Source organism: Pelodiscus sinensis, chromosome 8, assembly GCF_052426305.1.
Source record: "Pelodiscus sinensis isolate ZL-2025 chromosome 8, ASM5242630v1, whole genome shotgun sequence".
NCBI lineage: Eukaryota > Metazoa > Chordata > Testudines > Trionychidae > Pelodiscus > Pelodiscus sinensis.
In genome coordinates this window covers 14,437,500-14,463,607 of record NC_143059.1, presented here as the reverse complement: position 1 = coordinate 14,463,607, position 26,108 = coordinate 14,437,500, and positions in this window count along the sequence as shown.

The window sequence follows — 26,108 nt, the reverse complement described above, 5'->3', positions numbered from 1 at the left end:
TACCCTGATTGGATAATTGAACCACTATACCAGGCACTGGGTACTATTATTGTTCCACACCACAGAAAAATGGTCTAATCAGCCTTTCTTTGGCTGTTCAAATCTTGAAGAAAACAGGCACTAATTTCTTTTCTCTTGAAAGCTCTTGACTCAGTATTCTCCAATACTAGTTTTATTGGTTTGGAAACTATAAATGAAAATAAACTTCAGAACCTTGTTCTAACTGCAATAAGAGTCCTGCTTTTCCCTTCTCTTTTTTGCCCCTTAGAGAGTGAACAAGGTGGAACATAGGTAGGCAGACCGTTGTCTAGTCAGCTTGGAGAATTCCAAATAAAAGATGTAACTAAGGAAGCGGATAACTGATTGTGTTATGTATCGTTACACTAGCCTTCCCACTGTAAAAAGGAAGTTTGAATCCATCCTCTCAGGAAAAAAGCAAAAGAGTAAGTTATTGGAGTGAATGGTAGAGCTCCATCTGCTGTTTATAAAGAGAGAAATCATGCAATATTCTCCTGGTTTATTGTTAGTATAGTTCAAGGTTGTGTACGTGGGTGGGGATAGTCACACCCTGTGTGGGTGGGTGTTCTGTGTAGTGCCTGGGAGTCCCAGTTATTGATCAGGGCCTTACTATGCTAGATACTTTGGACACACGTACAGGTGTTATTGTGGATGCTTAACTGCTATTTGGGTCAGCACGGAAAGGATTTAACAGTAAGATACAGCATATATCTGGATGAATGGAAGTAAATGTACATCTCTCATCCTAACATCTCTCCAGGGAAACCAAGACGTTTAAGCAAAAACAACAAGGAGTCTGGTAGTTTAGAGACTCACGAAGTTATTAGGGTATTAGTCCTGACAATTTTTGAGTTAGCATGTCTGTATATTGTGATTCAAAACTGTAGCTATCAATATTTTTGCGTTTTATTGGTTTTACTAGCATCTTGGAGTTACTCAGCCACTCCCTCCCTTTCCGACTGATCTGAGAAGTAGCAAGGTTGACATTTGCCAGCCAGACCCACTCCGTCTGAGTAAAATAAAGCTGAGCATGCCTACAAAGCTACAATCTCTTGAAAGCAGAGCACCTCCTCTCTGAAGCTGTGCTGTTGATGCTACTTCTTCCTATTCCCAAACCTCTCCAGTCCCCTCCATCTCATGGGTAACGGCCAAATTCCCGCACTCCAAGGCAGCTCTTCAACTCCTCCCACGGCAGTTGCAGCCTGCTAAAGAGGATGTTGTGTTGCTTCTGCAAATCTTCTTCCTGCCTCCTTCCCACTTGTACAGCTCGGACATTAGTTACATCAGCTTTCCTTTCTGCTTATCTTCTCTCCTCCCCGGAACCACTTCATGTGCAAAGAACAATGTTTTCCTGGCTATCCATGCAGCCAGTCCTAGACTCTGGATCCGTATATTAGGTCCTTTGAGTCCTCTTTAAATGCTGGTGAAGAGGATACTTCCTTGACTGTTGGGGCATGCAAATAGTGTTCTGTTTTCTCACATGTTTCAGGGGCTTGCCTTTCTAGTTAGCAAGGTTCTGCTCCATAACTCCTTGAGTTCCCATCTGCCTCTCACTTCTCCCCTTCCACATGGAGGACTTCATGTTGTGCCTAGATTTGCCACCCTGGAGCCTACATTCTTACATCTGCACTTGTAAATATGATCCGAGAAAAGTTGAAGAAAAACATCTGGCAAAAACAACAGAACCCCTGGAAATAGTGCAGCTTATGGAATGCATTTTGATTGCCTTAACAGTTAGATAATTAAGGGTACATCTACTCTGTGGAATAAGGTTGAATTAAGATACACAGTTTCAGCTACATCAATTGTGTAACTGAAGTCTAAGCAGGGCCAGATTAAGGGGTGGGCTAGCTGGGCAGCTGCCCAGGGTGCAAATCTATGGGGGGCACCCAGCTCCCAGTGGGCTGCAGCGGCCGCCCGGGGTGGGGGCCGTGTTAACCCCCACTGCACCGGCCAGCAGCGCCCTTCCCCCGCAGCTGCAGGGCCCTGCATGGTCCGGGCGTCCCCGGGCTGCGCACCATTGGCAGTGGCTGTGCCAACTGGGCAGTGCATGTGCCGTGCATCCGCCTACACGCCCTAGGGGTGGGCCCACGCATGCGTTGTGCACCCGGAGGCAGGGCTGTGTGTCCCAGGGGTGGCACCGCGCGCCTGGGGCTCGGAGTGCCAAAATGGCTCGGGCCAGCCCTGAGTCCAAGTATCTTAACTTAACTTTTGGCACTGTCCACACTGCAGGAAGTCGAAGAGAGAACACTCTTCTTTCAACTTCCCTTATTCCTTGTGGAAGCAGGACTATCAGCATTGACCGGAGTGCCCCTCTAAGTTCAAATTAGCTTTCTTCACTAGATCCACTAATTCAAACCCTGGAAGATCCAAAGTGGCAGTTTTGATTTTCTCTGTAGTGTAGATGTACCCTAAGAGACAGACCCGGAAAGGAGATGGGCCTTGGGGTGGTAAGACTAACAGGGATTCAAATGCAGAAATTCAAGAAAGTTGTTTCAAATGTGATTGTTTTTATTATTTTTTAAAAATTATACATTTTGGGTGCTTTTTATTTCGATTTGAGTTTGAGCCCTTTGGGAATTCTCAAGTCCTATTTTAAGCTTTTCTGCAACAACCATGAAGGCTACAAATGCATTTTTTTAAAAATGAAAACTGATTTGCACAGAATGCAATGCTAAATGTGGGAACTTGGAGACTAGCAGGGAGATGAATAGTAAATTCCAAATGTAGATGCCACATGAAGATTAGCAAGTTCAGCTTCTTTTCTACTGGCCTGTGAATATAATATTAATATTTATATTACAAAGTAGTGCCTCAACTAAGAACAGCACTCCACTATGCTAAGGTGCTGTAGATACACATAGAGCCAAACCCTGACCTAAATAGTTTGTAATCTAAAGAAACAAGGCAGACTGTGGAAGATAGGTCGTATTTAATTTATATCTTACAGAAAGGGAACAGAGACGGGGAGAGATTTGCTGATTATTTCATGGACAAATGGGAAGTCTGTGGCAGATCTGGACACACAATTCACTCTCCCCGTTCAGTGCCTTAATGTCATGACTAGAGAATCCTCTTATGGTTGGAATAAGATCCCTCAGCTGTGTGCATTAGGCTCTAACACTGGATGGGTTTGTGATTTTGATGCTGAAGAAACAGAGCTCTATCATTACTGAATGTGAAGTCTGAGAGGTCATAGGATGCAGCATAGCTATGGCTGTGAAAAATTGTACACCCAGGAATGTGTTGCAAGCTGTTGGCTCTGGTTAATAAAGGGAGATAGACCTAATTAAATTACCTGCCCAGGCAGACTTTAGTTATATATATCAAAATATGTGCCTCACTCAGTGTGGCTGATGGTGCAAGAATGAAACAGGAAGCCTCTGCCTTCATAGATTTTTTTTCTGCTTTTGAATTTGGAAAAAGATTTTATTAACTAGAGTAACACATGAACAGTGAAGGAATAATTCTTTCTTAAGAGAGGTGTAACGGATTCCTATTACTGTGTTCAAAAGAACATTCATTACACTGGGTTTTGTAGTGTTGCCTGCCAGCATTATTATACCTCTTGTATATTCCCTTGCAATTTGCTTCCCTTTTATTTAATTTTAAGTGAGCTGGAATTTGTTGCAAAACTAATGCTCTTAGAACTTTTTTCTGAAAGCCTGTGCATCAAAAAACAGAAGGCATGTTTTGAAAAAAACCTAAACCGCCCATTTGTAATCCATCACCGTAATAAATCAGTATCACACACTGTAGAGTTAACATCTTTTCTTTCAAGTGTGACTGGCAACTACAGTTCACAGTTTGGTGTGATTTTAAAATAGCATCAGACCAGTGTCAAAACTAAATGGGGGGAAAAAAAGACCCTGTGCAAGCAAAGTGAATTGAAACTGCTAATAAAAACTGACAGCTGGAGAAAGGGACCAATTCATGTACTGCACTGAGAATGGCAACAAGCTTCAAAAACCTGTTGTTAGCTGGCAGAAAATGTTCTGTTCTGTCATTTTAGCAGGTGATATGCTACCAAGATCGAAGGAAATTCTTGATATTAAAAATAAACTTGTTTCTGCTGTTCCCTGCAATGCTTTGCCGAAGTACAGGTTTCTAGAATATAATGAATGACATCTTCAAGTAGCTAATTAAAATGAGTATATTAATTTTCATTCCATTAATACATTTTGCCATAAATAGAGATTGTGTGTGTGTGTGTATGTATACATACTAAAAATACAAACATTAAAGAAAGTTATTTCAGTTATAAGGTCAAGCACTGAAAAATGAATAGATGGTAGTTTTATAATTGCTGCCTCATGTTAATTGCTACCTCATGTCCACTTGCACAGTAAAAGAAACCTCTGGGCTTGGAGGAAAATAATCTTATGTAATTAATGTCTGCATCAGAACACTGACATGCAGGATACCATACTTTTTCTGAGAAATGCAAGCAAAACAGGGGAAGTTGTAGGTAATTATGGTTTATGCCTCAGCTAAATCTGAGTGGCATTTCACGTGATAAAGAAAGGTACACACACAAACACTCCCTCAACTTACGTACATATGCTCACAGAATTTTAATTAACTACAGATATTTATACAGCATATTATGGAATGGACTTGATTTGATAAACAGGATTATTTTTTCATGTTGCAAAACAAGGCCCCCCTAACTCTATAAAATATAGGATGTTTGAGAGATATTAGCAAGGGGGTATCATGCACTCTTCCCTTATAAAGCTAAATACTGCCTTGCTTCCTAACACAAAACAGTTCTTTCCAGAACAGCTAAAGGAGACAATCTAGGGTAGATAACAGAAAAGCACCAACAGAGATGGGAAGTTTATTTAGCAACTCGGCTGCACCTGGAAAAGAAAATGCACCAACATATTTTTAAAAAATCTAAATATGTCTAGAAAGTTAACACAGAAGGTGTGTGGGAGCATTCATTTGAATTCGCCCTCCCATTTACACTCTTGGACATGGCTAGCTATACACTCCTCGTCTCTTTAAAAGCTTCTGCTGCTCATGAAAACAAATATGCAGTGATATATGCAACACAATATCCCAGATCAGAATGTGCAAAAAAGTATGCATCGCTTCAGTAGAAGTGTTTTGAATATAAAAGAGCATATAGTTTGTTAGATATTGGCCAGCTGAATACTTGAGGTTAAATAATGGCGGAATAGATATGTATTTAGTGCTTCCTTGTTCATTCTTAAAAGCTGCAGTACAATATGTTTAATATTTACATAGCAATTATATGCTGCTTGGTCAAATTCTAATAATCACACATTTGGACCATTGATTTGTAAACCACATTTAAGATGTGACAGGTTGCTCCCTAAGAAATTGGATGGGAAAAGCTCTAGCATGCTCATCAGAACTTTGCAATGTGAGGTGTTATGCACTGTTGAAAAAAAAAATCAAAAGCTCCTATGCCCTTCTATTAAGCTATTCTTATGAATTAGCTATTCCAAATCAATCCTGCTTGCTTACATAGCAGAGCCTTCATGCATGCACCATTATGTATTCTGTCCCCAGAAACGGCATTGTGTAATTGGCTTACAGAAAATCCAGAGCTATTGTACTGACAGATGCTTTGTTAAACACGAACATGGAAGTCCAGTGACAAGCGAGCCAGGTGCCTAAGACAGCATGGACAGTTCTGACAAATTAGAATCAACACATATTACTGCATCCACAAACTAGTCAGGCCAGACTGTATAGTGAAGGGCTTTTCTTCACTTCCAGGTTAGTGAATTCATAATACGTACCTGTCAAATTAAAGCAACTTATCTCAGAAAAAAGAAATGAGGATAAGTCAGCAGAAACATAATAGACTATTTAATACAGTCATTTATGAAAAAAATAGTTGAAGATTTCACTGTTCTGCTTAATAACTGGCTATTAAAATCCTCTCTTGATTTCTATGCCTTTCATTGACAGATGAAATAAATGGCTTGTGATGTGATTTACAATGCACCAGGTTTGATGATTTTAGATTAAGAACCAAGTTACATGGTGTACATCCCAGACCCACTATAAAGTTGAACAGGCGTCACCTTCACTGGAATAGGGCTACAAGTAAAAGGAAAAAGTGTTCTCTAAAGTCATAATTTCCAGAGTTTGATTGAAATGCAATGCTACAGGCAAATTCCCTCCCCTGGACAAATGTCAGTGACAAACACACAGACACATACACAGACATTTAGGGCATGTCTACATTAGGAAATTATTTTGAAATAGCTTATTTTGAAATAATAGCTGCCAAAAGCACTATTTTGAAATAAGCTTATTCCCCAAGGAAACCAGGAGTTATTATTTCAAAATAACCTGTCTCTTATTTCGAAATAACGGGCTTGGTAGTGTGGATGCTCTGCTTGTTATTTAGAAATAAGGGGAGTTATTTCAAAATAACTTCCAAGGGCTCAGAGAAATGGATCCATGCATAAGATCAACTTTTCAGAATGTTCACAGTTAAGACAAAATTAGTAGCAAATGAATATAACTTTCTGTACAACACTTCTGTGTTTTACTTCTGTATTTTAATCTCATTGTCCACAGAACAGTCATTATTACATGGGACTAGGTACGAATAATTTTTGTATAGCATTAGTGTGGGACTGGTGAAATGGCTGGGACCACATGTGAAGGGCCATTCACTCAAGATAGAACAGTGAGTTTCAGACAAGATGTGCCAGTTTACACTACACCACCTAAGAAACTGCCCCAAATTACCTATTTATCTGTATTAGACACTTCAAATGCAACTATCTTAAGACCTTGGTGCTGGAAATTAAAAATGATCTGAACTTTTGTCTAAAACCTGAAATGTAACTTTCAGGTTTGAAATGCTTGATTAATAGTGAGGTGTATTTTCCACATGTGACAGATACCCTCTGAGAAACAAGTATGTTAACAATGTCTAAATGTTTATGACTTCAAGTTAATCTTGCAAATCTGAGACCTTAGAGGAACTCTAGAGGAAGTTACCTTTGCTATGGTATAGCACATGACCTTATAAAATAATCAAATGAATATAACGGTAAGGGCCAGGGTGAAAGCTGTAATTGCAAACATAAGGCAAATGATCTTACTGAGGGCATTCAGCAAGTCCTTCAACCCCTAATAATTTAGGATTGTGTATCCCTCTGTTCTGTTAGAATTAGAAAACCCTGGGATATATTTCAAAATACTATAGAATATAAATCATTATATAAATTCCTCACCCCTTTGTGCATTAAATGGGCTGAGTGATTAGCATCAAATGGTAGTTTTGATCTCTTCAATGGGAGCCGGATTGGGCCCTAATAGAGATACAATGTAATGGCAGTTCAAATGCAGTTAGTTGCAAATAATTTATGAACGTGATAGACTAATGGCAGAGTCTAGTGTCACAGAATCTACAAACAGATGTAGTTGCACTTCACTATGAGTTTCTAGCTTACGTGTACCAAATTAGGCTCAAATGTGAGAAATTTCAGGAAGAATGCACCAGCCTAAATATTTTAAGAGATCAACTAATGAAGATTTCAGCCCTACGAGTTCCCACTGTGTTGCATACACTTTTATCCTGCCATACATTAGTACTTACGCCAGTGACCAATATTAAGTAGGAATGATTAGAAAGATGACTTCTTTACTTGCAATTCCTATTTAGCCAAACTGTAAAGTCTTAGGGAAAGGACTAATGTATTATACTACAATACTGAGCACAGTGGGAAGCACATGGCAAACAGTACATGCTTTTAATATTCGGCTTACTTAGGTGGGTATTTTCAAAGAGGCTTTTAGCGGAACGCATCCAAATCCCAATAATCTATCATGAAAGCCAGGCTCCTAATTCACCTTTGAAAATCACAGGCTTAAGTAATGTATTGAGAAAGATTCTATGTGGAAAGTATTGGGGATGAAAATCAGCCCTGGTGTGAGCAGGCACTACTCCCACTGAAGCCAACAGCGGTTTAACCCTTTCACATCAGGGTCTGAAGAACTGGTGCTGAATCCAACAAAGAGAGGAAATGAAAGAGTTCCTTGTGCTGACCCCCGATGTTTATTAGAAACCCCGTTTCTTCAAGTGTGCAGGGCCTAATTGTCCTCAATTACTGATTTCTGTCACTTCAATGAAACTTCCTGCCTTTTGTCTGCATACAGTCAGGCTCACCCCTTATCTTCCCATTTAACTATGGAAGATGGATAGGCACTGAATTGGTGGCATATATTTGTTGATTATGAGTCATTTAATTTACCTAAAAGAATAGCAGGAGATCCCACAATTGGTTCACAATGTGTTTTCCTTCATTTATTTTATCTCATTTCACTTATGAAAGAGCTCTGTCTAGTTTTACCAGTGCCACATGAAACCTGTTTTTTTCCTCCAATATCTGTTTATCTAGATGTTTCAGCTAAGTAAACAACAGAGTCACTTTCTGAAAAGTCTTTAACCTGTCTCATTTCTCATTAATGGCACAGACCTGAAGACCAAAATATTCCTGGAAAATAAATGACTGATTCCTTATCTGGGGGCAGTATTCAATACAGTCCACGATTACTTCTATGGTGGTGAATTTGTCCTGATCTACTGGAGGTCTCTGACACTCCTGCACTGAAATTAAACACTTATGTTTTTAAAAAATGGATCCCTCCCCCAGATTCCATAACATGACTAGCAGGGTTGGAACCTTTAACTCATACACACAGACCTCTGTCACTATGGCTAATGGGAGTACTTGATAGCAATAGTTGCTTGTTATCCTCTGTGTAGAACAGTGCTAGAAGAGGATGAGACACATACTTTGGTTTCATCTGATATTTATCGACATTAGAGAAATGGTGTGACTCAGAAATCTTGGGTTATGTTCCAGGAGGAAGAGTGATTTAGTTGGCACAGACTGTGGACATGCAAAAATGTGTGGTGGTTATACATTGAAATAACTTAAGTCAACTTAATTTTCTAGTGTAGAAAAGCCCCTGGACTCAACTCATCCAACTTTAAAAAAACAGTCAAGTTGGGGTAGCTGTTCTGTAAAGGACATAGTGGTCTGAGACTGCCACTGAATTGAGGGGCTAGTGATAACGTATATAATACTGGTTAACTCAATCTTAGTATGTTTGTATATTTAAAAAAAACCTTAGAAATACTGCGTGAATCAGGTAAACTATATTACGTAAGTTCAGAAACAAACTCCATATAACTGTGGATTGAAACAAATGCTCAAAGGATTTCTTAGTGCAAAGTGCATAATGTACTGGATTGAGCATGTTCATTTTAATTCATGCACTGTCGTCCATTAGATGGAATGCCACATCTGCTCACATGTGCAAGACTGATTGGCCCCCATTACACCTTGTTACATTGCTAATTGATCTTTTCCTTTGGCTCATCTAGACAGTGCCTTGCTATGGGACAGGTCATTTCTGCTTTCAAATGTTCAATTGTTTAGCCATGGACTTATAATACTGGGCAAGAAAGGGGAAAATAAACAAAAACCTTGTTTCAAACAAGTACAGGAATGGATCTTTGTGTGCGTGTGTGTGTGCGCGTGTGCATGCAGTGCTTGTGGAAAGTAGAAAAGACTGGATATATTCCTGCTGGGACAGTTTTCCCACATTTCAGCTGATTAAGTGCCATAATCTGTTGTATTTCTATGACTAAGTGGTATTTGAATTTATGTCATATAATTCTCCAGGGAGGAAAAGTTCATTGCAGTCCTTCACATAACATAATCTTTATAAACGTCCCGTCAGCATCTGAGGTTCTTTTAAAAGCTCATTACATTTAGCTTCTTTAATCAAAAGCAAGGTTTTGTCCAACTTCTAAACTTTTATCTGTTGAACCATCTGAATCAATATCAGGATGGAATGGGGACCAAGAATGAAAATGTCAGCATCAAACTACTAGTCAGTACCCTCCAAATTCTGGTTGGATGGACACAGCAAAATTATACAGTAATCATGTAGGCTTAAATCCCAGATCAATCATTCAAAAGAATTGCAGAATATGCACCTGCTTTAACTCATATGAAATTTCATAATGTTTAACGTTATTTAATGTATCTGGTTGAATTTTATCAGGTTCAGGAATATTAAAAGCTAAACTAAATCACTTCTAATATTTTTTAAAAGCAACTTAAAATAAATCAGTAGATAAAGGTTTATTTTGAATGGCAATAACAAAAATTAAATTAGTTCTAATGGAACTGCAGCAAAATTTAACTCAAGGTAAAACTTTCAGGAGAGTGTGGATCAAATTTTAGATAAAAATGAATTACTGTATTGTCCTTTAGTACAACAAGCACAAAAAGGCCAAAATATTCTGTAATTTAGACATTTGACAAATAGTCTTCAATTTCTGCCATCCACAACCTATGTGTAACTGAATGAGGAAGTTGGTCCCTTGAACTGACAGGGCCCTCTTGATGCATTCTTAGCATGAGCTAGGTAAAGGACCTATCCTGCAAGGTGCTGAGCACCCTCAAACTTATTGAAGTTGTTGGGTCAGATCCCTGTCTGAAGAAAATTGGAATAACTCCTTTCAGTTCAATGGAGCTATGTCCGTGTGTGCCATCTGAGGACCTGACTCAGTGAAAGAGTAAAGACTTCAGCATCCTAGGTTGTGTCTAGACTTCACAGTTCTTTTCAGAAAGATACGCAAATTGCAAACGGTTATATGCATAGCTTTTTCTGCTTCTTTTTTTGGAAGAGGCTTTTCCAACATTTGGCCTGTCTACAATGTCAGAAAAAAGCTCTTTTTCGGAACATCCCTTCTTCCTCATAAAATGAGATTTACAGGAATGCCAAAAAAACCTGTCTGCTCTTCTGAAAAATAAATGTGGAAGAGCAGATGCATTCCTTGGATGTGGCAGAGTTTTTCCGGGATACCTCTGGTATCCCGGAACAACTCTACAGTCTAGACTTACCCTTTGAGGTTCAGACCTGTAAAGCAATTAATATCAATGATCTCATAGCTATTATTTCCACATTCATGTGTCTGACAAAGAACCATAAAGAGAAAATTGGCAGATATGAAAACACACACTTACTGGGTTAAAGAATTAACTGGACAGTAGATAGAAAGCATTTTGCATTAAAGCACATCATATTGTATAATATACAGGCAGTCCCCGACTTACGCGGATCCGACTTATGTCGGATCCGCAGTTACGAACGTGGCTCCCCCGGAGGACACGGACTGCGGGACCTCGCGGTCCTGCCGCCCGTGTACTCCGGGGCTTTCTCCGCGTCTCCCTGGTCTGCAGTTGCTCTGCCCCGGGCTTCCTGGAATCAGCTGCTGATCAGTTTCAGCAGCAGCTGACTTGGGGACGCCTGGGGTTCTTAAGTTGATTCTGTATGTAAGTCAGAACTGGCGGTCAGTTTCAGCAGCAGCTGAATCTGGACGCAAGTTCCGATATACATACAGATTCAACTTAAGAACAAACCTACAGTCCCTATCTTGTACGTAACCCGGGGACTGCCTGTAAATACCAAAATATGCTTTAGACAGTATAGTGTCTAGAGTTCAAACCAACAAAAGCAAAGACCAGCATATTTAAGGCTGATGCTGCATCTTCTGCCTTCAGCATAATTATTACAGAACACAAAGTCTGTGAAGTCACTCACACATTGGAATCCTGTTTTATTTATCTATTTACTGGTGATTGGATTTCTGCTCTTCAGTAGAATCTTCCTAGGCTATTTAGAGAACCTGTTGTTCACCACCTAAAGATTTACTTTATTTAAGGCTAGTATTAGCATATTAAAGTTTGGCTACCGGTATAGTGAAGAATTTTAAAGGCATATACCCAGTTAAGCACATGTTTAGGTATGTTGTATTTTCACAGTAGCCTGCAATGGTTCTGAAAGAGCTGTTGGGTCAGTAATCCAAAAACTAAGAATGATTTCATTTGGAGACATTGCTTGTGTTGTTAATATACTTTTTCTAACCAAAATTTCAGAAAGACTTTTAAAAGCACTTTAAAAAGTCCTTTAAAAGGACCTGTAGAAATAGCTTCTTTAAAGTATTAGACCATGATCTCTTGATCCACATTTCATGGCAGTGCTTTTATAGTGTAAGGAAGTTTTACTTGGTATGCCTTGAAAGTAACGTTCCCCTTAAGGTATTTACATGCAAGCCTAGGACTAGTATACCCTGATATATTGCTCCTCTAATATATTGCAGGAAACCTGAGTCTTTTTGCAAAGAAATTCAAAAGGAGTTTAAAACAAGATTATGAAAACAATTTTTGGGTAATGTCCCTGGACTAGTGTATTACAGTATCAAAAAGCACTGTATAAATAAATTCTAACATTCATTTTAAAATGAATTGTAAAAGCTTAAATATAAATGTTCTTGCTGGGTATTCTAACAAAGGGAAAGATACTTCTGAAAACAGGACATACAATTCCATGTGATTAAGGCAGATGCTGTACTTTGATAGGAATGTTTTAATTATATAGTGGAAACTGCATGTTTTTGATGTTCCTTCCTGAAGTGGTATCATGTGCATAAGATAGTAATTTCAGAGATGCAGTGACAAATAAGCAGTTGGCTGATTACTAATATGACAATTCTTAGCTTCTCTGATCATGATGAGTAATAGTCACCTGTCCTTACCCCCTGCCAAAAATCTCTGTTTGGCAGTACGTTTCATTTTGATTTGGGTTTTTTTGGCTTTCTTGCACTGACTCTGAGGTTCTCACGCCGAGGTCAGGGCTACTGATGGAGAACCAGACTAAGAGTATGTCTACACTGCAGAGTTTTTCCACAAAAACTTCACTTAGGTACACACTGCAATCACATTCTTTCAACTAAAAGTAAAACAAAAAGAATAGAGGGAAGAATGTGGAAGAATTTCTATGTGGAAGAATGTCTTCTCCAAAAGAGCTTTTTCGGAAAAAGGCGTGTGTGGAAGGGGAAGAGGGTTTTCTTTCCAAAGAAGAAGCCTCCAGGAAATAACACAGGTGCCCTGGTGGCCACTCGGTTCAAAGTAATCAGAACTCTAGAGTTCCTGTCTCCTGGCATCTCTTAAAGCTTCAGGCACCCTTGACAAGCCTTGGGGCAGGAAGCCGGCCCTGGGAGCAGCACCTGACTGTACGGCTCTCCCTGACACAGCCATTCCGAGCAATGTCCGAGCAACAAGGCCCATGAGACATCCCATGGCCCTCGCAAGGAGCATGACCCCAGATCCCACCAAGAGGTACCAAGAGGTGGGCACCCTCCTGCGCTGGAGCAGAGATCCTGTTCCTCCTCAACCTACAGGATCTCCACTCCAAATACAGCAACGCTGACATTTATGGGCACATGGCTGAGGCCCTGGTGGAGCAGGGACATGCATCCTGGACCTTAGAACAGGTCCAGAGTAAGGTGAAGGAGTTCCAGGGCTATGTGAGGGCCAGAGAACGCAACTCATGCTCCAGGGCAAGATCCCACTCTTGCCCCTATTTCAGTGAGCTGCACAAGATCCTGGGGGGTGGGGAAGCCCTTTCCCCACCTGTGGTAGTCGACTCCGGCCTTGACATGCCCATTGTTGCCCGGCTAGAGGTTGCAGAGGAGGAGGAAGAGGAGGGACAGCAGGGGCAGGAGGAGGAGGACAACACCGCTACAACAGTCATCCTGTCCCTGGAATCTGTACCTGTAAGCCTGGATGTGTTGCATGCATTGTCTGATGCCGAGGAGGGATTTTCAGGTGGGTGCTCTCAGTTTTCCACACACACAGGGTGAGGGAGGTGGGTGCAGAGGGGATGGGGTATAATCGTCGCTCGGCCTGCTTGGGCTGGACATCGTGCTGCAGTCTGTGGAACCATATGCAGCATTATTGTGTACCATGCAGACTGAGCAGGCAGCCCCTGAGCATGCCAGGGTCCTGATCCCAGGCTCAGGGGAGGCCACACACACATCTGGCCACGGTGTGGGGGGAAAGAGACACCCTTCCACTACCTGCCACGGCTGGAAGCAGGCTAGCCCCGAGGGGGCAGGCACCACCCCAGACATACTGAGGAGAGCTACACACAGCACATGGGCATGCCTATATGCATGAAGCACCACCCGCTCCAGCAGACAGCGCTGCAAGGGGTAGGTGTGTGCGTGGGCCCCAGAGAGGGCCAGGCTGCTCCTGGATCCTGTGCCGCTCATGGGATCCCACTGCCTCTCTTCTAACATGCTCCCTATGTATTCCTGCTCCATGGAATCACCTGTGGATGCCTTGAACAACATGTGAGGGAGGGGAGAGGGACGGGTGAAGGAGAAGGATAAAAGGGGCAGCTGCTCCAGGGCCCAGTGATTGTAAAGGGGTGTGAGACTCCTGGCAGAAGCTGCTGATGTATCAGTGGTGGCTGGAACCCTGTGTCCTTTAAATCACCGCAGAATTCTGTGCGCTCCATGCGGAGAAGCTGGAGGGGGTGCCAGGCTCTGGAAGGTGCTATGGGTTAGTGGGGGAGTGGAGGGCTGGCTGCCCTGCCCTTCCCGTTCTGCATGAAGCCCAACCCCTCCTGGGAGCATGGAGTCAGCGTCCCTCCCCACCATCTTGCCCAGGGGCCTGCAAAGGTTGTTGGAGCCCCTGGCTTCATGTGAGATGAAGAAACAAGGAGGGAGAGAGGAACGTTGGAGTGAAACAAAATGGGAAGTAGTGTGGTGGGCATGGAACCCAGGGCCTGTGAAGAACAGAGATGGAAAAAGAGGGAAGAACCAGAGGGAACAAAGAGAAACGTACAGAAATGTAGCAATTACCCATGTGATGCAAAAGGAAAATGCGTGTGTATGTGAAAGAGGGCCAGGTAGGGAGTCCTACCCATCATGAGGCTCAGAAATACAGCTCTAATCTTTAGCAGCATGATGATCATTCAAAGGCCTTTCTGGTTTGTCACAAATTGCGTAATGCTTCAGTTTATATTTTAAAGACAAACATTCAAAACTCCACATTCTCTTTATCTGCACTAGGGGTGGGCAATCATTTTAGAAGGAGAGACCACTTCAGAAATTGTTGAAGTCACCCTTAGCCACCCGAGGAGGAGTGAGGCTTCAGGAGGAAGGGGCGGGGCTAGGACACTTCCAGTTTCCCCCCCCCCCCCACAGACCCTGATTGGCCTGGGGGCAGGGAGGAGTGCATGGGTCAAGCGGACGCATTGGAGAGGGTCCAGCGGAGGGCAACTAAAATGATTAGGGAGCTGGAGCATATGACTTATGAGGAGAGGCTGAGGGAGTTGGGTCTGTTTAGTCTGCAGAAGCGAAGAGTGAGGGGGGATTTGACAGCAGCCTTCAACTTCCTGAAGGGAGGTTCCAAAGAGGATGGAGAGAGGCTGTTCTCAGTAGTGACAGATGGCAAAACAAGGAGCAATGGTCTCAAGTTTGTGGTGGGAGAGGTCCAGGTTGGATATTAGGAAAAACTATTTCACTAGGAGAGTGGGGAAGCACTGGAATGGGTTACCTAGGGAAGTGGTGGAGTCTCCATCCTTAGAGGTGTTTAAGTCTCGGCTTGACAAAGCCCTGGCTGGGTTGATTTAGTTGGAATTGGTCCTGCCTAGAGCAGGGGGCTGGACTTGATGACCTTCTGAGGTCTCTTCCAGCTCTATGGTTCTATGATTCTATGGTCTTCCCTCCCCCCCACCCCCCACCCTACAAGGGGTTCACAGTGCTTAGATTGAACTGACAGCTAGTGGTTCAAAACAGCTGGTGGTTCACTGTATGTGCCTCGCACCCTGGTGGGGGGCGATTTTGCATGCTCCCCCATCCCCAGGTCTCAATTGGGGAGTGGCAGGGTGGCCACAGGCTGCATCAACCCATTCAGTGGGGCGCTTCCAGCCATGGAAGCTATCTTGTCCAGCCCTGCTCAACACAAAGTCCTGTGGCAACATGCAAATAAAGTTAGCAGGAGTTATTAGTGCCAATAGGTGATAGGGATTTTCTCAGTATGCCAATATTAGATTCCTGCAGAGACTAACCATGTTCAGTCAAAGTGGCAATATGTTTGCTCTTTGAAGGCATGATTTCTCTTTCTATTTTATTCTACTTGTGAAATCTGTCAAAAACAGAATTTTTTGATTCCCCTCCTCTTACACTATTTGATTTGATGTGTCAAAGTAGATGGTCAATTTGTAGCTATTTTAAACCGATGTGTCACTGAATTGGACTATTTTTCTACAATCTTACTGCTTTCATTTGCTTGTGTAGGTCTAGCGTTTGCCAGTTGGACAGGTTCATGCACCACAGATCAGTGTTTTGTGTAATTTTCAGCTTGTTTAAATTTTACTTTTGATTTTAAATTCAAGATGTTTTTGCATAAACCTAGACTCTATATTTTTGGGGTCTGAGTTTTGCAGTATGAAAGGACCCTGAAAAATGTTGCAGCACTTCTCATAAAAATCACTGATTTTATATTTCCCCTGGTGTATCCAGAGCTATGCAAATCTCCAGGGGATAACATTATTGCTTCTGTAAGCCAAATTTGACACTCTGGGTTTTTCCATCCATCACTTTCCTAACAAAACTAGAAACATACATTCCATATTCTTTTGTTTACAACGATCTTTTAGGTTTCCAGCGTTCCCAGTAGAGGATCTTTGACTGGAAAAGTGTAATATTTCCTGGATGCAGATCAATTAATTTTAGTGTGGGCAAAGGTTTGTTCCTCTTTCACCCAAACTCCTTCTCAGACCCCACGCCCTCTCCTGCAACTCAGTCCCCTACTTGAGCTGCCTTCTGCACGTAACCATGGTTTCAGACCCCACACCTTCTCCATAGAAAAAGTGTGTCTCCTGACCACTTACCAACATCTTGAAGTGGCCTCCGTCAAAAATTATTGCCCATCCCAGACCTATTGAGATTGTCCAACATCCTTTTTTCAACTGTGTATAGCTTTGTAAAACTTTAATCATTTGGGCTGAAATTGTCTATGTTATATGCCTGCCTCGGTTGATGTTTTTGGAAATGTTCAGCTATTTCCAAGGACATGAAAAAGAAGAAGTAAAAAACATTCATATTAAAAAATTTATAAATTACTTTAGTATCCCTGAGCTTTGGAACAGGGATTCAAAATGTGGTGAGGGAAGGGATGGCTTTTGTGTCAGATACACCGCATCAACAGAAAAGGTTCCATTTCGACAAAATTCCATGCATCACCAGGGATGTTTCAGTGACATCAGTGTGGGTGTCCAGGAAGGGTACCCGACGTACCCATTTTTAAGAATAGGAGCCTGTGCAGAAAATTGCAAGCAGGGACTTTCTTCCAGAGGACTACCCTTGGGAATGTTGGAATGCCAATAGTGATGCAGATAAATCTAGCCTACCCCTGACTCCTGTGACTCATGAAGCCATACACGGGCCACCTTGACAGTCACAAAGGGTGCTTCAACCACAGGCTCAGTAGAGGCAGAATGACAGATTATTCCTCAGTGAAAAAAATATCCCCATGGTTATCTCTGCCTGTTGTGCCATTCATAACGGCCGTGAAGCTGAGGGGGAGATACTTTCATCGGGTGGAGGTGCATTTGCTGTTTGCTGATTTTCTGGAGTGAGATACAAGGGCTACAAGAGTTCAACAGGGAGTTATATGGCTCAGGGAGGCTTCTAAAGTCCATTTTAATAATGAGCCACAGTAATGTATGTTGCTGTGCCGTGCTGTGCCTGGCATTGCTTGTTTGTATCCTGGTTTGAACCTTATAAGGAGTGCTGCGGGGAGGTAATATAACACTGCAAATGCACCTATTGCTATTATCTGTGAATGATGTCAGCCCCAGCTACCATATGCTGAGAACTAATGAAGATGAATTACCAGTACGTTTCCATTTATAGACTTTTATTCCAAACCCAGGCACACAGAAAACAGGACAAAGACTTTTCCAAGGGCAAAGAACAATCTTTTTGATTTCATAAACACAAACACCAACCAGGTCTCTCACAGGTCAGTGAATGTGCAGCTGTGATTGTCTTCGCACTTCTTTAGGATGGAGTAATAGGGGTTGGGCAGCTGTCCCGGACACTATGGCTGTGTCTAGACTATGTTCTATTTTCGAAATAGGATATGCAAATTCCACAGAAATTTGCATATTTTCTTCCAATTGCTTTTTCGAAAGTGGGTCTTTCAAAAGTATAAGTAGTCCGGACGTGGGTCTTTTTTTGGGAAAAAAAAACCTTTTTTGAAAAAAACACTCTTCCTAAAAAAAAGTTTACATGGTTTTTCAAAAAAAGGGGTTTTTTTTCCCCGAAAAAACTGTGTCCAGACTACTTTCACTTTTGAAAGACCGCTTTTGAAAAAGCAATCGGAAGAAGATATTCAAATTCTACTGAATTTGCATACCCTCTTTTGAAAACAGAACATAGCTTAGACGTGCCCTTTGTGTAATGTACACTGTCTACGCAGGGAGGTCCTGGAATGCAGTTCTCTATGGGCGACAATGGGAGGCAACCAGTCTGTTGAACCTGACGATCAATAAGAGTCTCCAGCATGTCTGTCTGCTGCTTGAGACGCGCTATCATTTCTGGTGCATGTCTCTCTGCTTTCCCTCACTTTTCTCCTCTTCACGCCAGGACTGCTGACAGGGAGATGTGTGGAGGGGGGTGCAGTTGCCTTAGGGCCTCACAATTCAAAGGGCCCAGGGCTCCCATCCACGGCCACTGCTACAGAGACCTGGAGTCTTTAAACTGCTGCCAAAGCATCGTGTGGTCCATCAGCCTCTTAGGGCTGGGGGAGGGGAAAACACCATGATCCATGTGGTGCAGAGGTCTGGCTGCCCCTGGCTCCCCTCTTTCCTCCCAAGGCTCCACCTCTTCCAAGAGCATAGAGATGCCCTCCCCCCATCTTGTCCAGGTGCTCCCAGAGGCTGTCTGCTCCCCTCCTCCACACTATATCTGTTCATAAAAGTGACTGTCCAACTCATATGCTAGTATGATTAGGGGGCTGGAGTATATGACCTATGAAGAGAGGCTGAGGGAGTTGGGTCTGTTTAGTCTGCAGAAGTGAAGAGTGAGGGAGGATTTGATAGCAGCCTTCAACTTCCTGAAGGGAGGTTCCAAAGAAGATGGAGAGATGCTGTTCTCAGTGGTGACAGAAGACAGAACAAGAAACAATGGTCTCAAGTTATAGTGGGAGAGGTCTAGGTTGGATATTAGGAAAAACTATTTCACTAGGAGACTGGTGAAGTACTGGAACGGGTTACCTAAGGAGGTGGTGGAATCTCTATTCCTAGAAGTTTTTAAATCCCGGCTTGACAAAGCCCTGACTGGGTTGATTTAGTCGGGGTTGGTCCTGCTTTGGGCAGGGGACTCAACTTGATGACCTCTTGGGGTCTCTTCCAGCCCTATGATTCTATGATCCCCTACTGTTCTTTATCTGGCTTATCCATAATGCTAATGGAGAGACCCACAAGGCCTTATTTCCAGTTGCAAATGCAGAGATGTGATAATGTGAGTGTACTCACTTCCCTTGAGCCACACAAGTTAAAAGCACTAAATTCTCACTTTTCCTGGGGATTCATAGACCACAGCGACAGTCCAAGCCACGGGGAGTATGACTTGGGGAGCAGGGAGTGGATAAGTTTGAACAATGAAGGGGGGACTTATGAGCATGAGTATATGCAGATTGGGTAATTGAGCTGAATACTGACACTCTTTCCCACAGGCAGCGGTGCTGTTAGCTGATATCTCGCTCCTGAGGGTAACGGAGGATGAAAGCAAACAGCTCCTCCACATGTCTGGCTGCAAACATGGTCTGTATGCTGCTAGTTTGTGTGTTGCAATGTTGATTGCTGATGTCATTACCGAGTTACATGGGAAAGTGCCCACTTACGGCAGACGAAATAAAGTAGCCCTTCCTGGAAATCTTTGGCAGAGGTTTGCAGATGACCTGCAGGAAACCTTCCTCAAGATCTCTGTGCAGGATTCACAGAACATCTCAGTTCTGCAGGGCCTCCATTTCATAAGTATATAGGGGAACAAGACACAGATTGCTACTCTACCTCTTGGAATTTTAACTATTACTTGGAAAAAGAGTAAACAAACACATCCTTGCAATATCAAAGCAAACTGCATATTTAGTAAAGGTCCTTCCCCCCTGTACTAGGCTCTCTCAGGCTAGACTATAAGGATGGTTCGACTGCTCTGGCACCCAGAAGAAGTTCTGGCTCACTGCACTCACTGGGATCCCCTAGTCCCCTGAGTCTCTTCCTGCTCCAAGATCTCATCTGTAGGTTCATCCCAGGGCCTGTGACTTTAACGGAAAGCTGCATGATATCCTTGGCAGCGACCCTGCTCCCACAGGCCCCATGGATACTTCACAGGAATCAGCCTTCCTTGACTTCTTCTGCTATGTCTGCCATGGCTCCTTGACTGTCACACAACACTATGTGGATCCCCCTCATGTAGCTCTGCTGCCCGAAGCACTGAGTGACTGCTAGACTGCAGCTATGCCTTTCTGGCTTCTTTCACCCTCTGACCCAGGAGATGCACCATCTCCTATGTACTCCTGGCAAGAACAATTGTGCTCTTTTCAAGTAATCAAGGAAGAATTGGATTCCTCCATGCTCCCCCGGCAGATATCATCCTTATAATGAAAAGTAGCCAATGATGACTCCCGACAGGAGTATGTCTTCAGCATGAAGATGGTATGGTCAGCTGGGTAGTTGCTAAATAAGCTCTCCATGTTGAGTAAACATGGAAATGGAATTTGAAAAATGTGCAGGGCTTTAGAAGGGAAAGGATTTCTTCCTGCATACCTGGCCATCAGGCTGTGGAGTTCAAAATGGTGACCAGAGTGGTCATGATGGGATATTGTAGGACACCTCCTCCGGGTCATGAAAGTTGATATAAGTAATGCACTTCTCGCAGAGGTGGCGTTATTAAGTCAAGAGACTTACAGAGTGAGGTTGACATAAATGGCTATGGATCAACCCAAGCTTGTAACATAGACCAGACCTAGCAGCCAGGTTCTGATTCCACATCAGATCTAAAAATAATCAGGGGATCATTTCAAAGTTGCTACAAATCAAACAGGGGTGTCAGAGATGGTAGAGAGTCAACCACAAGCTCAAGAAACATTGATGCATATTAATTTGAACATAAAAACTAGCTCTGCTTCTTGCTCAGAAGTGTAAACAGCTATTTGGTCACTAATGGCTACCATCTTTCACTCAAGCATATGTAATATATAAGTGATATGTATAAGAACAGACACTCCAAGTTTCAACAAAAAGCAGAATTTCCCAAGTATATTTGTTAAGTTGTTCCATTTCATTCCATCCAATCCCATCTACTGACCATATCATGTTGTTGCCATTTCTGCATGTTCTCATTCCATGTTGTTACTTCCATAGCTTTGTATGTATGTGCCCCTGTGATTCTTCTATCCCCTCAGGCTTCTGTACAGCTGTAACCCTCCCTAATTCCTCTTCAAAATGGGAGCACTGGTTTACAGTATCTGAGGAGCTAGCTCTTTACATTACTGATGGGGCTCCAACGCCCAGTGCACCTCCACCAAAATCAACACAAGCTAAGGATTTGGCCTGAAATACTCAACTCCTGATATATTTAAAGTGTTTAGGCAAATATTGTAATTTTACATATAATATTCTATATTCACCTTTATTCCTATGGCACAGATTAATCCCAAAAACAATTTCCTCCATTTGTGTTTAAATTATATTTCAATTCTGGAATGATTGCATTTAAATGGCTTATACATATTGCTCAATAGAAAGTCATTTTTATCTTAGGTGGCAATATTCTTTTCTTTATATGCCTCATAAGGAGGGAAGGGAAATAATAAAAAATTCAATTCTCACCAATCAAAAAGGAAGGTTTAATAATCCATCATTATTTTTCCTTTACATTTATCTGTTCTTTATTTTATCAATTATCAGAGTAGTGACACTTTGAAGGTGAAATCTAATGTACCTGTGATTTCATTTATAAGGATTACCAGTAAAGAACTGTAACCCGTTTAATAAACTACAGTAAAACCATTTTTTTACAATATACAAACTGTATCCCAAAATGTGTTGGACTAAATCATACAGCTGCAATATTAGAATAACTGTTGAAGACAGAAAAAGAGAACCCTGTGAGCTTTGAAAACAGGAGATTTGATAAGATAGAAAAATGCAAGGAGGCTGGCCCAGGTGCCTGGAACTGCAGAGAAGGTAGCTCCTATGCCAACAACTGAAAGACTGTACAAGACAGAGGATGGGAAAGAGGCCAGTACTAGTTGAGCAAAGAAATCTCAACTAGTGAAGAGTAGAAAAAGACAAAATCTGTGAAGTGCTATGAATGGACGAACATTATAAAGTGCTTTAAAAGCTAATCAAGATCCCCAAATCAATGTGGAATTGTTGATGATATAGATCAGGAACTCAGGTAATGTGTGACAAGCAGTAGAATTCTTCTGGAGTGTGGAACACAGAGGCAGGCTACATAGAGGCGACTCACAATTGCAATTGTCAAAACACAAGGGCTACGTCTACACTGGCCCCTTTTCCGGAAGGGGCATGTAAATTTCACCAGTCGTCGTAGGGAAATCCGCGGGGGATTTAAATATCCCCAGCGGCATTTAAATAAAAATGTCCGCCGCTTTTTTCCGGCTTTTAAAAAAGCCGGAAAAGAGCGTCTACACTGGCCCCGATCCTCCGGAAAAAGGGCACTTTTTCCGGAGGATCGGGGCCAGTGTAGACGCTCTTTTCCGGCTTTTTTAAAAGCCGGAAAAAAGTGGCGGACATTTTTATTTAAATGCCGCGGGGGATATTTAAATCCCCCGCGGATTTCCCTACGACGACTGGTGAAATTTACATGCCCCTTCCGGAAAAGGGGCCAGTGTAGACGAGCCCAAGGAGAAATGTCAGGCAGAGCTGAAATAGTGAGTCAAACTTATCAGAATAGAATATGGGCAACAAAAAATAAGCTCAAGGATACTACCAAAGTGGTAGCCAATAAATGCCTGAATCCTAAAGGGGAACAAGAAAGGGAGTTTATATTTGAGCATGTTCCTCTTGCTCGAAGAGAACCACTTCTGCCTCTGACATTTAGCTGAAGCAATCTGAATTGAAATAACAAATTAGCAAGTCAAGACAAGCAGAGATTTACAGAGAAGAATCATGATATGAGATTGATCTGAATGCTCCAGATGAGATTGTCAGAGACACCAAGGTGATTTAGTGACATGATGTATATAAATTTCATATAGCTAACACCTTTAGTTGCCTCTTAAAATTTCAACCCTGAATGTTGGGTATTGTTTTCAATAGATGTGCACTGAGAGCATGCACAAATCTTATTCCTACTGGTCTAAAAATAAGCCCTAAATTTGGCTCATATATGTGAGACAGTTTCTCTAAGGACCCAGAGATCAGCCAAGATTGGGAGTTCAATTTCTCAAGAATAGAACCTGAATGGATAAAAGGATCATTAATCAGTGAGACAAGAACCTCTCATATTGCATATGATAATATTTTTCTCCCTCCCAACTTAGCAAGAAAGAATTCCAAAGAGTTACAATATAGCATAACACCTCGCTTTCCTCTGCAAAGCTGGCCATTGCTTGCACAAAGAGTTGGATGGGGAACCTGTCAGTTAACCACGCTAGAAATAACTTGCTGTGAGATTGAAGATCAAATAGGGGAAATTACCTGTTACCCACAAGATATCCAGGTCACATGTTTTCATCTTAACTTATAAACTACACATTTGTCTTCCTTGCAAATCAAGCCGCACCGATAGCCTGTTTTGCATGTCAGTATCTCTTTCACCCCAAATTAGAAGATGCACATTTGCTTGCCTGGTGAGTTAGTTTTGTGGATCTTCAAAGTGCAAAGGAGGAAGCAAGGGTACGTCTACACTACAGCACTAATTCGAACTAACTTAATTCAAATTAGTTAATTCGAACTAAGCTAATTAGAATTAGCGCATCTAGACTTAAAAACTCATTCGAATTAGCATTTTGCTAATTCGAACTAGCGCGTCCACACTGATTGGACACTGGGTCGCATTTAAGGGCAGCTGAAACCAGTTCCGGCAGGGCATCAGGTCAGTAGTTGCTTTGTGTGGCTGCTGTCTGAGGCTATCTGAGGCTCGTGCTTAAAGGGACCCCCCTGGACAGCCAGTTCTCAGCTTTTCCGCTTGTTTGCCTACCTCGCAGAGGGACAGCAAAGCGTTTTTCTCTCCGCCTGCCTGTGTCGGCGCTTCCCATTGGGGACGCCGCTGCAGTTGGCAACATGGAGCCAGAGCTCACCCTGGGCATGCTGATCCAGTTTTTGGACTTGCTGCTCCAAGCCTGCCAGCAATGGGTGGAGGCTGCCTTGCACCACCTGGTGCACATCAGCCCCCTGCCTCTCCTCCTGGCCTCCCTAGGGGTTGTGGAGGAGCGGCAGCAACGCCCGGATGCCATCGAGCCCCGCTGCATCTGGCATCTGGACATCAGCAGCTATTGGTGGGACCGCATCGTCCCGGAGCGCTGAGGAGACAGACAGTGGACCCAGAACTTCAGGACTGGAGCTCTGCGAGTGGCTTGCCCCTGCTCTGCGGCGACGGGACACTCGCATGAGGCCCACCATCCCCCTCCAGAAGCGTGTGGACATCGCCCTGTAGAAGCTCTCCACACCGGACAGCTACCGATCTGTCGGGAACCAGTTCAGCGTGGGGAGATCCACGGTCAGAGCAGTGCTCATGCAGGTATGGCACCCACCAGCCACTGGGCTGGGGCGGGGAAAAGGGAGCTGCAAGGAGGGGATGGGCCGCCCCAGGGAAAATGGTGGTGGTGGGGAGGAGGCAAAAGTGCCTCACACGGGAGGGTTTTGTCTGTCATGTCCATGCTACACGCCGCCCACGGGGGTTGCTTCTGGGAGTGGGGCGCGGGGCAGTGCCAGGGAATGAACACTCCCAGCCGCCCGGGCACCCCAGTGATTCACGGTTTGCAGTGTCCCTCTACAGGTGGTCAAGGCCATCAACCAGGTACTGCTCCGCAGGGTGGTCCACCTCACTGACCCAGACGCCGTCATCCAGGGGTTCAGTGCCCTTGGCTTCCTCAACTGTGGAGGGGCCATTGACGGGATGCACATCCCCATCCATGCCCCGGAACACCAGGCCTCCCAATACACCAACCGCAAGGGGTACTTCTCCGTCCTTCTGCAGGCCATGTGTGACCACTGAAGCCAGTTCACAGACATTAATATGGGCTGGTCTGGCAAGGCACATGATGCACGGGTGTTCCGTAACTCCTCTGTGTGCCAGAAGATGCATGCCGGGACCTTCTTCCCCGACTGCCACATCAGGGTCGGGGACGTGGACATGCTCGTGTGCCTGGTGGGGGATGTGGCCTACCCCCTACAGCCCTGGCTGATGAAGCCGTACACAGGGCATCTCAATCCCTCCGTCCAGGCCTTCAATGCCAGGCTCACCAGGGCCCGCATCATGGTCGAGGGGGCCTTAGGATTTAGCCAGCTTTAGGTGCCTCCTCACCCGCCTCGACCTCGCCAAACACAATATCCCTCTCGTGGTGGCAGAATGTTGTGTGCTGCACAATTTTTGCGAGTGGAAGGGGGAAGCTTTCCTGCCAGCCTGGATGGCTGAGGTTGACCGCATGGCTGGCCGGTACGCACAGTCCTGCACTGCCGCCGTCCGGGAAGCCCAGCGGGGGACCGTCCGGATCCAGGAAGCCCTGCAGGAGCGCTTCCAGGTGGAGGAGGAGGACTGAACTCTCCCTGCATGCCCCACTGGGGCCTTCTTCCACCCTCCCCTCCTTCTCCTTTCCCCTCCCTAACCCCCCTTCCTAATGTCAAATAAAGACACCTGTTTTGCCAACAAAAATCTCTTTTTATTTTATATAACTGGGTTGGGAGAGGGGAGGGGGAAACCTGGGAGGGGGAAACCTGTCTTTTGCTGTACCTTCAGTGACTCTAGAAAACACTTGATCTCCATACTGTTTATAACAGCCTATAACACATGGGAAGCCTGTTATCAGGTTCCTCTTCAGGCTTCTTTTTCCAAGATTAAACATGTCCAATTCTTTTAACCTTTCCTCACAGGTGACTGTTTCTAAACACCATTTTTGTTGCTCTCCTGTGGACTTTCCAATTTCTCCATATTTCCTAACCTATGGCACCCACATTGGACACAG